Here is a 16,604-nt window from a genome sequence, read left to right on the forward strand (position 1 = left end):
GTTTTTATATCTACTATATTGATGACAAACCTGTGACAGGTAAAAATATGATTTAAAAAAAACTTTTACACATAATAGCAATGCATGCAATACTAAATATGTTTTCATTTGATTCTATTTCAATGTTTCCGATTGCATTGATAAATTGGATTTTCATAAATTTCGATTTATTTTCATTTTGATTTAATTATTTTGTGTGACATTGTGTTGGAATTAAGCTGTGTTGTTTACCATACCGTTCATTTCGTAAGAATAAGTATAGATGCCACCCCAGTGACAGGTACAATTTTTTTTTTTTTAAGAAACAGCATCATCTGTTCCACGTAAGAGCAACACAAGCTATACTAAATATGTTACGATTCCATTGCAATGTTTCCGATTTCATTGATGAATTCAATTTTCATAGATATCGATTTATTTTCATTTTGATTTAATTATTTTATGTGACATTGCCTTGGAATTCAGCTGTGTTGTTTACCATATCGTTCATTTCGTGAGTAGAGTATATATTTTTTATTTTTTTATTGCTTTTCATTTCAGTTTTTTAACTGTTTTTCTTATACCTCAGTGATGGGAACATCAGATCATTTAATGTTCCAAATTTTCTGGTGGAAACATCAGATTATTTGGGAATGCAACGGGTGAGGGAGTGGGGAATGGTGGGGAGGACAAGGGAACGGGAGTGGGGGATGGTGAGGAGAACGAGGAGACATGGGAGGGTGTAATTGTGGTGATGACGAGGGGACGGAGAAGTAGGGGATGGTGGTGATGAGAAGACAAGGAAATGGAGAATGATGGGGAGGACAAGAAGACAGGAAAGTGAGGGATGGTGGGGAGAACGATGGGATGGGGGAGAGGGGAATGATAGGGAGGACGAGGAGACAGGGAAGTGGGAGATGGTGGGGAGGACACGGGGATGGGCGAGTGGGGAATGGTAGGGAGGACGAGATGACATGGGGAGTGAGAGACAGTGGGGACGATGAGGGGGACGTTGGAGTAGGGAATGGTTAGGAAGACGAGAGGACGGTGGAATGGGGGATGGTGGAGAGGACAAAGGGACGTGGGAGTGGGAAGGGGGAATGGTGGGGAGGACGAGGGAACAGGGGAGTGGGGAACGGTTGGGAGGAAGAGGGGACGTCGGCGGGGGGGGGGGGTAATGGTGGGGGGAGGACTGGGAGACGGGACGGTTGCTGTGGCTCAGGAACGCAATGCGTTAGTGAGCCACAACAATCCGTGGCTGGATACAGCTAGTAATCTTATAAAATTGGATGTGTCTCTAACCCTGATAAAACTGTTCACTATATTCCCCCTTGAAAAGATGTGCAGGTCTCTAAACATTATACACCCTTCAGTGTAAACAAATCCATAACACTAAAACTGTGATGTATAACATTAGAAGCGGGACAGACGTTAACTTCTAGAACACTAGAAGCGGACGGACATCACAAGCATAGCTCTCAGCCTGTACCTACGATTAGGTAATTACTAAATTTGGTTTAAAAAAGAAATTAAAGAAACAAAATGGAAATATGCTCAATAATTAATGACAAATATTCAGCTATTATAAGCATATCACACATTTGAAAACAATCGTTTTTCCAATTGTTTGATATTAAATACATATAAAAACATAATTCGTAGTAAAAATCGCTAGATGCACGCTAAGAGCCTGCGCTGCCTCTTTTAGTATTCACGGTGATTCATTCTGTGGTCCAACTGCTTTAGTGTTATCCAGTGTTTTAGCTATGTCATTACCTCGTCTACTGTCACCTCTATATCTGTTAGTCTTTCGCCTAGGGCCATCTCCTCTTCTAACAATGAGAGCTGCTCGGGCTTGGTTGTGAACATGGAAACTGGCACTCAGTACCTCGCAGATTTCCTTGTCGCTTTCTGTGATGCCCCCTCTGTTTGCCTTAGTCGTTGGCTTAGTTCCTTAGCACTTTGTCGTTCACTGACATTATCCTTCTTATGACTATGTAGTAATTTAGGTTGCTTTTTCGCTTTTAATGCAATAACGTTCTCATAATTACTTTCCGAAACTCTCCTTATATTAATTCCTAGCTCTGTTGCATCTAATCCTATTGTCCTGTGTCCTTTGTCCTCTATACTTCCTCCACTCCCTCCTGCTTCTCATTTTTGCTTCTTGGCTCTGTCTATTAAATTATAGGTTTTTATATTCTCTCCCACTTTTTTCCTTTACATTCGGTATAAAACTGTCTTCGGCCTCCTTGCATTTCCTCTTGACTAGGTCCATCATGTATTGCACTGTTTTTCCTCTTATTTATTCTTCCCAATACAATCTCCCAGGTATTCATTTATCCTCCTGTAATCCCCTTTCCTACAGTCTGCTCTCTTTTCCCAGACCTCTTGGCCCGTGGTCACAATTTTAAGCTCGATCATGTAGTCAAACACTAGGACACAATGATCACTGGCTGCTAGAGGTATTTCATGTTCCATATTGGAAATGTCTTCCTCATTCTAGGTGAAAATCAAGTCTAATAGGCATATTGTATCCCTTCCTCTTTCCCTTGTGTTTTCCTTCACATGTTGTGTTATGAAATTCCTGTCTATAACATCAACTACTTTTGCTCTCCATGTTTCTTCCCCACTATGGGATTTCTTGATTCTCAATCGACCTCTCCGTGATTGAGGTCCCCCCCTCCATGACCAACAGTTCCTCTCTCATTCTGTGAGTTGTTGTAGGTACCCTTAGCAGTTCATCTATATATGGGGTCCCAGTAGTACAGTCGGATTAGTTCTCGACATTCAATCCCGAATTCCGGGTTTAAATCCTGGTTGGGACAGAAATGGTTGGGCACATTTCCTGTCACTTAAGGCCTCTGTTCACCTAGCAGTGAACTGGAGTTAGTCAGCTTGTTGTGGGGCTACATCCTGTGCAGAGTCAGTAATTGGACCCCTAGGGGAGACGGGGACCTCGATAAAAGCCGAAACCTGTATGAATACACCATGGCTTGGTGTCCCCCAACACAATTAATTAATTAATATGTTTTGATGTTATCATTATATATTCCTGTCTGGGCCTTCTACTGTTTGGTGGGGGATTGTAGATGTAAAGATCACAATGCTCTTCATATCTGCTGCCAGAGTCCCAAGTTTGAAGTTTGTGTTTCCATTAGTCCCCCAATTCTCAAGTTCCTCAAATTTCAATTTCTGCTCTATGAGGAGTGTCACTCTCGCTCCTTGTTTCTGTGTTCTTTCCTTCCTTATCACTTGGTATCCCTCTGGGAAGTTTGCTTCTGAGTTCATATCATTTATTTTACTTTCCACTATTGCAATTATGTTAGGATCTGCTTCACTAACCCATTCTTTTATTCATCTGCTTTATTGAATACCCCATCAGCATTGGTGTACCAAACCTTGAGACTCTTCTTGGAAACTCTGTTACCAAGGCCTATATAGCTCATCTGCCTACATGTCTTCCTCTGTGCTTGCTGCATGTGAAAGATGGATGCAGTTCTTTCTGAGAGGGAAGAAAGAACTGGGGGGATCACGAGATGAGGAAGTTATACTGGAGGAGTGAAAATGGGGGGTAAGGATCGTGGGGAGTTTTGGGATGGAGTAGAGGAGAGGGGCATTGGAGGGTGGGATGGAGCAGATGAGATTGGTTGCAGAGGGGGTTGAAGGGGAAGGGGAGTTGATGTGGGTAGAATGGGCAGGGGAAGGATGGGAGGGCTTATTTTGTGTGTGTGTGTGTGTGTGTGTGTACTCACCTATTTGTGCTTGCAGGATCGAGCATTGACTCTTGGATCCCACCTTTCCAGCTATCGGTTGTTTACAGCATTGACTCCTGTCCCATTTCCCTATCATACCTAGTTTTCAAAGTATGAATAGTATTTGCTTCCACAACCTGTTCCCGAAGTGCATTCCATTTTTCCACTACTCTCACGCTAAAAGAAAACTTCCTAACATCTCTGTGACTCATCTGAGTTTCCAGTTTCCACCCATGTCCCCTCGTTCTGTTATTATTACGTGTGAACATTTCATCTATTTCCACTTTGTCAATTCCCCTGAGTATTTTATATGTCCCTATCATATCTCCTCTCTCCTTTCTTTTCTCTAGTGTCGTAAGGTTCAGTTCCTTCAGACGCTCTTCATATCCCATCCCTCGTAACTCTGGGACAAGCCTCGTCGCAAACCTCTGAACCTTCTCCAGTTTCTTTATGTGTTTCTTCAGGTGGGGGCTCCATGATGGCGCGGCATACTCTAAGACGGGTCTCACATAGGCAGTGTAAAGCGCCCTAAAAGCCTCCTCATTTAGGTTTCTGAATGAAGTTCTAATTTTCGCCAGTGTAGAGTACGCTGCTGTCGTTATCCTATTTATATGTTCCTCAGGAGTTAGATTAGGTGTCACATCCACTCCCAGGTCTCTTTCTCGAATCGTTACAGGTAGGCTGTTCCCCTTCATTGTGTACTGTCCCTTTGGTCCCCAGTCACCTAATCCCATTTCCATAACTTTACATTTACTGGTGTTAAACTCCAGTAGCCATTTCCCTGACCATCTCTGCAACCTGTTTAAGTCCTCTTGGAGGATCCTACAATCCTCGTCTGTCACAACTCTTCTCATTAATTTTGCGTCATCCACAAACATTGACATGTATGATTCCACTCCTGTAAACATATCATTTACGTAAATTAGAAAGAGGATTGGTCCCAGCACCGATCCTTGAGGTACTCCACTTGTTACTGTTCGCCAGTCCGACTTCTCGCCCCTTACCATTACCCTCTGGCTCCTTCCTGTTAGGTAGTTCTTCACCCATACTAGGGCCTTTCCGCTTACTCCTGCCTGCCTCTCAAGTTTGTATAGCAGTCTCATGTGCGGTACTGTATCAAAGGCCTCTTGGCAGTCAAGAAATATGCAGTCTGCCCAGCCTTCTCTGTCCTGCCTTATCCTTGTTACTTTATCATAGAATTCTAAAAGGTTTGTTAGGCATGATTTCCCTGTCCAGAACCCATGTTGGTGCTTGTTTACAAACCCAATGCTCTCCAGGTGCTCAACAAGTCTTAGCCTAATTATTCTTTCAAGTATTTTGCAGGGGATGCTTGTCAGTGATACTGGTCTGTAGTTAAGTGCCTCCTCCCTATCACCTTTTTTGAAAATCGGTACGACATTTGCCTCCTTCCAGCAACTGGGCAATTCTCCCGACATAAGTGACTCATTAAAGATCATTGCCAGATGCACGCTGAGAGCCTGTGCTGCCTCTTTAAGTATCCACGGTGATACTTTGTCTGGTCCAACAGCTTTATTTGCATCCAGTGTTGTCAACTGTTTCATTACATCCTCTGCTGTCACCTCTATATCTGATAGTCTTTCATCCTGGGTAATCTCTTCTAACAATGGGAGCTGCTCAGGCTCGGTTGTGAACACTCCATGGAATTTTGCATTCAGTACCTCGCAGATTTCCTTGTCGCTTTCTGTATATGCCCCTTCTGTTTTTCTGTCTTGTCACTTGGTCATTTACCGACACCTTCCTTCTTATATGTCTATGTACTAATTTAGGTTGCTTTTTTCGCTTTGACTGCAATATCATTCTCATAATTTCTTTCCGACACTCGTCTTATGTTAATGTAATCATTCCTGTGTGTGTGTGTGTGTGTGCGTTCATTATGTTCGTATGAGTGTGTATGTGGATGTTTATGAGTGTATACTCACCTAGTTGTACGTACTTAGTTGTGCTTGCGCGGGTTGAGCTCCGGCTCTTTGGCACTGCCTATCAACCGTCAATCTATCGGTGTTCATATTCCTGAGCTTCTCGAGCTCTATCATATCTTCATTTGAAACTGTGTATGGAGTCAGCCTCCATCACATCACTTCCTAGTGTATTCCTTTTACTAACTACTTTGACATTGAAAAAGTTATTACGAATGTCTCTGTGGCTCATTTGGGTATTCAGCTACCACACGTGTCCCCTTGTGCATGTACCTCCAATATTAAATAATCCATCCTGGTATGCCCTGTCAATTCCCCTAAGAATTTTGTATGTGGTGATCATGTCTCCACGAGCTCTCTGGTCTTCAAGCGACGTGAGGTGCAGTTCATGCAGCCTTTCTTCATAACTCATGCCTCTTAGATCTGGGACTAACCTAGTAGCATATCCATGAACTCTTTCTAACTTTGTTTTGTGATTGAAAAGGTACGGGCTCCGTGCTGGGGCCGCATGTTCCAGGAATGGTTCTACATATGTGGTGTACAATGTTCTGAAGGATTGATTTCAAATGTTTCTGAAGGCAGTTCTGATGTTTGCCACTCCTTGCATAAGCTGCTGATGTTATTCTTTTGATGTGCACTTCAGGAGACAGGTTTGGAGTGATATCAACTCCTAGATCTTTTCTCTCTGTCCGTTTCATGAAGGACTTCATCTCCCATCCGGTATCCTAGCTTTTTATTTCATCTGACTAGTTTCATTACCTTACATTTATTTGCTTTGAACTTTAGTAGTCATTTGTTGGACCATTCCTTCAGTTTGTCTTGGTCATTTTGTAGCCTCATACTATCTTCGTCTGCCTTAATCCTCTTCATAATTGTTGCATTGTCAGCAAATATTGAGAGGAACGAGTTTATTCCCTCTGGGAGATCATTTATATATATATATATATATATATATATATATATATATATATATATATATATATATATATATATATATATATATATCAGAAACTGTTTAGTTCCAAGGACTGATCCTTGTGGGATTCCTCTGGTGACGCGACACTACTTGAGACCTAACCCCTCACAGTGACTCTCTTTGCTTAGAGTACTCTTCTGTTGCTTAGGTACTCCCTTATCCAATGGAGTACCTTCCCTTTCCATCTTGTGCACTAGTCTCTTATGTGGTACTGTGTCAAAGGCATTCTGGCAATCCAAAAATACGCAGTCTGCCTACCCCTCTCTTTCTTGCCTGATTTTTGTTGTCTGGTCGTAAAATTCAATTAATCTTGTGAGGCATAATTTTTCATCCCTGAACCCATACTGATTTCTTTCGCTCTAGATGTTCCACTAGCTCTTTTCGGATAATTTCCCTATCAACTTGCATAGTATTCAAATCAGCCAACTGGCCCGTGGTTCAGTGCCTCTTTTCCTTCATCCTTTTTGTATATCGGGACTACATTAGCTGTCTTCCAAATTTTTGGCAGTTCACCTATTACCAGTGATTTGATACATGATGAAGAGTTGCAGGCACAGTGCGTCTGCTTCTGCATTCATTATCCATGGTGAGATTCCATCTGGGCCTATAGCCTTTGTCACATCCAACTCTAGCAAATGCTAGACGTTGGAGAGTCGAACTCCTAGAACCTCATCCAGATAATATCCAGGTACAAGATGGCCACACCATAGTGCTTGTCCCAAACATGCTAATGAATGAGGTGATTACGTGCCCACTGGTAACCACAAGCTCCTCTAGTGATGCCTGATTAGATATCCCTCTCTTATCTCTGGAACTTCTCCATGCTCTAATTTGAAGACCTCCTAGAATTTCTTATTGAGTTCCTCGTACATTTCCTTGTCGTTTGTAGTGAATCTGTAGTCTCTATCCTCAGTTTAATTACCTGTTCCTTCACTGTTGTTTTCCTCCTGATGTGGTTGTGCAGCAATATATGTTGAGTCTTTACTTTGCTTGCTATGTCATTTTCATATTGTGTTTCTGCCTTTCTTCTCACATTGATGTATTCATTCCTGGCACTCAGGTATCTTTCTCTTCTCTCTAGTTTCCTGTTATTTCTATTGTTTTCCATGCCCTAGTACTTAGTTGCTTTGCTAGCTTACATCTCTGATTAAACCATGGGTTTCTTGTCTGCATTTCGTTTCTTTCCATTTGGACTGGGACAAACTTGTCTGACAAGTTTGCCTCCTTACAATTTTGTGTGATGTATTTCATCATGTCTTAGATCGTCTTTCCTCTGAGCTCTGTTTCCCATGTTATATTAGTAAGGAATTTTCTTATCATCTCATAGTTTTCTTTCGAAATGCCAGCCTTTTGTTTACCGGTCTCTTCCTTAAGTATAAAAAACCCTACTTCATCTAGATATTCCAACAACAGTACACTGTGATCACTCATTCCTACTGGGGCTTCGAAACTGATTTTCCGTATGTCGGAGTCATTCAGAGTGAAGACTAAGTCGAGTCTCACTGGTTCATCGTTGTCTCTCATTCTTGTGGGTCCCCTGACAAGCTGTCTTAAAACGTTTCTTGTCACCATTTCCAATAGTTTAGCTCTCCATGTTTCCTTGTTTCTTTCCTTCATGTGGTTCCTTGTTCTCCCTGTCTATCCTTCCATGATTGAAGTTCCTCATGATGAACATGTGGGATCGATTTCTTCCGGTAGCATAGGCTGCTCTCTCAATTAAAGTGTTAACTGCCATGTTTTTTCTGTCATAATCTTGCCTAGGTCTTCTGTCACTTGGTAGAGGGTTATATATCACTGCTACGACTACTCTTGGTCGTCCCATCGTCATGATGCCTGTTATGTAGTTTCTGAATTCTTCGCAGCCAAGGATAAGCATCGCTTTAAAACTCTTTTCCTTTCTCATCAGTAGGGCCACTCTGCCTCCTCCACTTCCTTCCTTCTCTTTCCTTATGACAGAGTAGTCCTGCGGAAACACCGCGTTCGTTATGATTCCTGAGTTTTGTTTGCGTGAGTCCAATTACATCTGGGTTTTCTTGTGTTTTATTCCCTAAGTTCACTTGCCTTGCTTTTAATCCCATTTATGTTCGAGTACATTACCCTGCAGCTGACTCTCTTCTGTTCATCCTCAGTTTTCTTTTATTCCACTGCAGTAGGGAAACAGGGAAGGTCCAGGATAGGAGGGTCTATGAAGGGGGAACTGGGGGATCTTGGGTTTGAGCGGCTAGGAGAATCTGGTATGGGGGAGGCAGAGAGAGTCTTGAGTTGAGGGGTCAATTAGGGTAATTGTGTGAATGGGTGCGTGTGTGTGTACTTACCTATTTGTGCTTATCAATTAGAGTCTACGTGGGAGTGAGGTCTGGCTCTTTATATCCTCCCTCGTATTAGCCTTGTGCCTGCTGCATTTCAAGCTAACTAGTCTATCAAATTCTTTGTCAAATCGGGCCTTAACGTTTTGGATGGAGGTGGCTTGCTTTGTTTCCTTTGGCAAAGTTTGTTAGCTTGTTAACTTGTTAATCACCCGTACAGGGGACAAGTAATTTTTTACGTTCCTTTGGCTCATTTACGTCTCCAGCTTCTACTTGTGTCCTCTTGTCCAGCTTTCTCTTAGTCTGTATAGACTGTACTTGTCCACCTGATATATTCCCATCAGTATCTTGTAAGTTGTGATCATATTCCTTCTGTTTCTTCTCTCCTCTACAGTTCTGAGATCTAGTTCCATTAGCCTATGTTTGTAACTTATTCCTTTTAGCTCTTGCACTAGTCTTTCACATAAAATAGGAACAGAAGCTGTCCCAGGACAGAACCTTGTGGGACCCCACTTGTTACTCTTTTCTTGAAGCTTGAAATCTCCTCTTTGACTGAGACTTGACTTTGTTTTCTGTCCTCCAGATACTCATTTACCCAGTCTAGTGTTTTCTCAGTTATCCCTCCCTGGTTCTCCAGTTTGCACAAAATATTTCAAGAGGAACAGTGTCAAATGCCTTTTGACAGTCTAGAAAAATACAGTCTACCAAACATTCCTTTTTCTGTCATTTTATTTACCTTGCCAAAAAACTCAATTAGGTGTATCAGTCACGATTTTCCATTTTAAATCCATTCTGGCTTTTTGTCACAAAATCAATCCTCTCACGATGCTCCAATATTGTCTTCCTGATTACTTTCTACAGCACTTTACAATGAATACTTTTTAAGGACTTTGGTCTGTAGTTCAGCACCTCCTTTCTATCCCCTTTTTTGCATATTGTATAAAGGAGTGTTTTGTCTTTTTCCAAACATCTTCCTGTCTCAAGGGTTTTATGAAAAAAATTAGACAACGGGTGGCAGAGTAGTTCTGCACCCTCCCGCAGCAGCCAGGTTGAGATTAGGTCTGCCCCATTGATTTTGTCCCATCAAGTTCTTCCAGGATTTTGTTTCACCTCATCCACTTTGACAATAATGCCATCCAGTGTTTCCTCTGGCCTTTCATTTTGCAATCTTGGTCTCCACGTTGGTTCTAATGTAAAGACCTCCTGAAATCTTTCGTTGAGTTCCTCATATACCTCCTTATCATTCTCTGCAAGAACTCCCCCAGGTTTCCTCAATGTGAGGATTTAGCCTCGCTATGTCTTTTTTCTTCTACTAATGCTATCAAATAGCTTTGATTGTTCTTAGCTTTTGCAGCAATGTCATTTTCAAATAACCTCTCGTCTTCTCTCCTAATTCAGGTGTATTCATTCCTTATTCTCTTCAAGGCCTCTCTATTGTTTCCTGTCGCCATTTCTATGTACGTTTTCCAGGAGTTGTTTTGCTTTCTTTAGCTTTCCTGCATCGCATATGGAACCAGAGGTTTACTTTACTTTTTTTCCTACACCTTCTTTATGATTGGTGAGAACTGTTCCGTTACTTCGGCATATTTTCTAGCAATGAATTCCGTCATCTCGTTTGCCGTCTTCCCTTCCATTTCTCTTTCCCACTGGATTTCCTGCAGATAGTCCCTTATTCTATTGTAGTCCCCCACATTTGTAATCTTCTTCTATGGGTTTCTTTGTGTAACCATTTCCTTCACATTCACTCTGTATTCAAGCAATATAGTGGTCGCTATCTCCTAGAGGCATCTCATATTCTATTTCTTCAACATCTGTTTCTCTTTGGGAAAACAGCAAGTCAAGTGTTGCTGGTTAATCATCTCCTCTCACTCTTGTTGGTTTGTGACGTGTTGGGTTAAGAAATGTTGTCTGCCACGTCTACCAGTTTTGTGCTCCATGTCTCATCACCCCCCAGTGGGATTCTTGTTTATCCAATCTATGCTTCTAGTGGAGGAATTACATTATTAGAATTTTAGCTCTTGTTCTTCTTGATACTGTGGCTGCTTTTCCAATTACCTTTAGGCACTTCTCACTGCATCTGTCCTACTCTTCCCTAGGCCTTCTATTGCTTGGTGGATTATAATCCCCTGCTGCCACTGTTTTCCAGCTTCCCACTGTTACTATTCTTTGTATATGCTCGTGCTGGTCAGCTCCCTCTGCTATTGTTAGTTCTTCGAAGCTCCAGTGTGTGTGTACTCAACTATTTGTACTCCCCCCTATTTGTGCTTGCAGGATCGGGCTCTAGCTCTTGAACTCTGCTTTTCAAGCCGTTGGTTTTCTAATGCAATGACTCCTGACCTATCTCCCTATCAACCTAATTTTAAAGTTATGAATGGATTTTGCCTCTACAATCTGCTATTTTTTTCGTCCCCCTAATCTCCACCTTGCCACTTTGGGAGATATAGGGTTTTATATAGCTTCAGGGCACCAATCCTCCCACCCACTGGGCATGGAGAGAAGGCACCCCTAAGTACACATATTTCCCTATCAACACAAACTAAAATATATAAACTGTAGATGGCAATCTCAACCCACAAGAGTTAAGATGATAATAACAACATGTAAATGGAAATTTATTTTGTATTGGTTTTTCTTATATAAGACACAGCACACAAAGAGAGAGAGGTGCACAGTATATCATTAAAAAATAACTAAAACAACAAGCTGCCTAAACTGCATTTTTGGTGACTTGACAACAGCATACATACAGCATACTACACATAAGGGGCATAACTGGCCGACCCCTCACAGTGTTCAAGAGAGAACTGGATAAGCACTTCCAAAGGATACCTGATCAACCAGGCTGTGACTCATACGTCAGGCTGCGAGCAGCCGCGTCCAACAACCTGGTTGATCAGTCCAGCAACCAGGAGGCCTGGTCGACGACCGGGCCGCGGGGACGCTAAGCCCCGGAAGCACCTCAAGGTAACCTCAAGGTAAGGTACATGGAAAACAATTCAAAGCGGGTTCTTCTAGCAACGCCCTGGAGCGGGATTGTAGTCATGTATGCGGATGGGGTCCCCCCTGCCGCCATCATACCCACTCGTGGGCTCCGGCCAGGTCATCCACTCTCCTGTGAAGAACCATTCGGAGAAGTGGTACTGGTACAGAAGTGGTACAGATGACGACTCTGTCTAGATAGTTAGCTGCCAGTTATCCTGGCTACGGTTCATCTAAACAAGACTGTGTTAACCCTTATGCACCCATTGCATGGTGATCCTGAGAAAAAGGTGATCTGCCCCTAGATGTGGACTTGGACCATATTCTGTAGATGGAATATGTCCAGGTTAGGGCTTTCACAGAGCAAATCAAATCTCAGAGCGGATGCTGAGTGCTTACCGGTATATTCCCTCACGCTTACGAGGGTCTATTACCATCATGCTTTGAAGTTTCTTTGGGGTGCCGTATTTGTACACTTGCTCTGATGTGGTCGGGAGAGTGAGAAGTTATCAGCAGAGACCTGGGTGTCTAATATAAAAGCCTCGTCACCTTTGTAAGCGATGATGTCGGGCTTGCAGAAGATCCCTCCACCTAGTATATGAACCTCACATACCACCTCGAAAACCTCTCTGCCCCGGGCTGCCAGCCACGAACCGAATGATATCGTCAGGACGTTTCACCCGAGCCCCATGCATCTTACAGCATGCCTATGATATGTGCCCCCAGGGTCCCTGGTCTCTGGCAAGCATTGCAGAGACCAGAAGCCTCGAGTCTACCCCTAGTGGCCCTGAACGCAGTGGCTACAGCGTTTGCCCTAATTTGGATGGCATGAGCAAAATCTCCTCTGCTTAGCAGACGGGTACTAGATGAGACCCACTTGTGGCAGGAAGGAACCTCACAAGCAGATGCAAGGCCGGCATCATTAACCATGCTATACAGTTTTGCTTTCCAACTTCTAGAGCGCTCAGTCATTCTGTTAGCAAGGGTTCCGGCGGCCGTGATCAAGTCTATCCATCGACGAATTCGCACTTTGAATGCTGGTAGGAAACTGCAGCTACTTCCACCGGATCCTCCATCTCTACCAACACCCCGAGCCGCTTGTTCTTTTGTTGGTGGATTGATGTAGCAATGTCGGGAATTCCTAGTTCACCACTCTTTACGTCGGCATGAAAGAAGGAGTTAGGGGTATCGTGAAGTAGTCGTAGTCAGCCACGCATGGCATGCCGCAACCGCCTGTTAAGCCTCGCTTACTCCGTCTTAAACACGCATCCGAGAACAAGCTAGTTTCCATTTACTCACTTCCCTTACATTAAAGGAAAATTTTTTAACATCTCTTTGACACATCTGAATCGCAAGCTTTCACCCGTGTCCCCCTTGTTCTGTCGAAATTCATTGTAACCATTTCCTCTTTTTCCACCCTATCAATCCCTTTAAGTATTTAATACGTCTGTATTATGTACTTTCTCTCCCTCCCCCTTTCTAACGTCCTCAGGTTTAGTTCCTTCTGTCTCTCTTCGTACCTCATCCCTCGCAGCTCTGGGACGAGTCTCGTTGAAAATTTCTGCACCTTTTCGAGCTTCCTTATGTTTTTTGTTTTTGTTTAGATTTTGTGTGCGTGTTCATTATATTCGTAAGTGTGTGTGTTTGTTTACCTTCGTTTGTTTTGCATGTGCCCCTTGTGTTAAACACTCTGTCTTTATATATCCTATCAATTCATTTGAGAATATTGTATGTGGTGATCATGTCCCCCCTAACTCTTCTTACTTCCAGTGACGTGAAGCTAAAGTTCCGAAGTCTCTCCTCGTAGCTCATACCCCTCAGTTCGTGTACTAGTCTTGTAGCAAACCTTTGAACCTTTTAAAGTTTAGTCTTATGCTTGACTAGATATGGACCCCATGCTGGTCTTGGAAATATCCAACACTTATTTCTCATTTAGCACTCTAATAAACCATCTTTGTGCTAATAATTGTAATTTACTAACAATACTAATCAGTAGTTTACTAATATCAATTCATATCTTATTTGCGACGCAATTCCGCCAAATCTTTCCTAGTGTTTATGGCGTCGTGCTACCAACCCTGCCACAGGCAATAATTTTCCACATATCTGTAGGCCCAAATCGAGTCCACTTATTTACTTTCCTCTATTAAGGATAATCATTTATTAATAAGTTTACTTCAATTAGTAAATTACTGTTTACTGGAAAACATTTATCCAGCTAGATAGTTGTTCCAGTGAGTAATATTATAATACAAATTATTCTTCATTTAAATCTTTCTCGTTAATTTTGTGCGGTCGGGAATAACCAACTTGCCCTTCGAGAAAATATATTACAGTTTAACACATTTTTTTATTTATGACATAAATATTCGTCATACCCACTTCCTTCCATATTTAGAATTAAATGAACAATATAATTTACACCCGGGGCCCCTACTGGGAGCTTTAGCACATGCGTCTACCAGAGAGGGAGGAAGGGGACTCTCGCCATTTTCGATCAACTGGCAACTGGAGCGGAGGTTTCCACACTGCAGTCTACACTAAGGAAACAAACATAGGAATGTGCCTCAATGCCAACAGTGACTGCCCAGACAGGTACAAGAGGAGTGTTGTTAACGCTTATGTCGACCGTACACTCGGCTACAGCTCAGGATGGAAGCAAGTCGATGAAGAACTCTGAAGGGTATGGCTTGTCGATGAAGAACTCTGTAGGGTTTCGTTGAAGACATCATAAGAAGAAAGGTGAAACGCCATGCAACCTCTGAAGAGACAACTAACACAACACCTGTACCCCTATTTGACTATTTTACAGGAACTTCTTTTCCACAGCTCATAAAACGGAGGAAAGGGTCCTGAAAGATATTGTTAATAGAAACGTTATCCCTACAGACAAAAATCAAAAGATACAATTGACGATTTACTATAAAACCAAGAAAACGGTCAACCTACTCATGAGAAACTCTCCAGACACAAAGCAGAACGGTTTAAAAGAGACCAATGTCGTCTATGCCTTCAAATGCCCACTTGGGGACTGTAAGCCTCAAAGAACTCAGTATATTGAGAAGACTACAACATCTCTTTCCAGGCGATTAACGATGCATAAACAACAGGGCTCCATTAAGGAACATATAATCTTTTCCCACAACCAGACCATCACCAGAGAAGTCTTAACAAAAAACACGGAAATCATCGATAGATACAGCGATTGCAGGCGGCTTGACATCTGCGAGGCACTACACATTAAGAAGTCAACACCAGCAATCAACAGCCACTTAATGCACAACTATATTCTACCCACTTCAAGACTCCGCACCAATATAGAAGCATCAAGAAATATGGTCCAATAGGTCCTTTGCAGTTACTTCCATTCTTCCCTTTAACTTACCCAATATTATACCCATTGTTTCGTGTTCTGTCTTGTGTTGAAAGTTTTCACCTCATCCAAAACTGTTGTAACATATCACCTCACCCAAATGCAGGTATAAAATGAAAGCTGTTTAAACTCTGTATAGTGTTTGCAGATTATAGTTGTGTGTGTGTAAACTAAATTCTTTGAAAATGTAATAAGTTATTATGAAACGCGTTCAAGTGTCTCGTCAGACTAGAAATAAAAATGAATTTGGAGAATTGATTTTTCAGTTACCATCGACAGTAAAAAGAAACATGAGAAATATTGAGAAAATTCGTGTTAGAATTATTAATCTTACTTTTTCGGTCATATTTAATATATATATATATATATATATATATATATATATATATATATATATATATATATATATATATATATATATATATATATATATATATATATATATATATATATATAACTGAAAACTCACACCCCAGAAGTGACTCGAACCCATACTCCCAGAAGCAACGCAACTGGTATGTACAAGATGCCTTAATCCACTTGACCATCACGACCGGACATAATGAGGTGATAGCCGAGGCTATTTGAATCCACCCCACCGCCGGCACTCGGATAGTTATCTTGGGCATAGCATTTAACTCGTAAAATGCTATGCCCAAGATAACTATCCGAGTGCCGGCGGTGGGGTGGATTCAAATAGCCTCGGCTATCACCTCATTATGTCCGGTCGTGATGGTCAAGTGGATTAAGGCGTCTTGTACATACCAGTTGCGTTGCTTCTGGGAGTATGGGTTCGAGTCACTTCTGGGGTGTGAGTTTTCAGTTGCATATGTCCTGGGGACCATTCAGGCTTGTTCGCATATATATATATATATATATATATATATATATATATATATATATATATATATATATATATATATATATATATATATATATATAACTGAAAACTCACACCCCAGAAGTGACTCGAACCCATACTCCCAGAAGCAACGCAACTGGTATGTACAAGACGCCTTAATCCACTTGACCATCACGACCGGACCCGCCGGCACTCGGATAGTAATCTTGGGCATAGCATTTTACCAAATCACCTCATTCTTTGGGGCACACGTGAAGAACACAAATGCGAACAAGCCTGAATGGTCCCCAGGACAATATGCAACTGAAAACTCACACCCCAGAAGTGACTCGAACCCATACTCCCAGAAGCAACGCAACTGGTATGTACAAGACGCCTTAATCCACTTGACCATCACGACCGGACCCGCCGGCACTCGGATAGTAATCTTGGGCATAGCA

This window comes from Procambarus clarkii, chromosome 3 (genome assembly GCF_040958095.1).
Source record: "Procambarus clarkii isolate CNS0578487 chromosome 3, FALCON_Pclarkii_2.0, whole genome shotgun sequence".
NCBI lineage: Eukaryota > Metazoa > Arthropoda > Malacostraca > Decapoda > Cambaridae > Procambarus > Procambarus clarkii.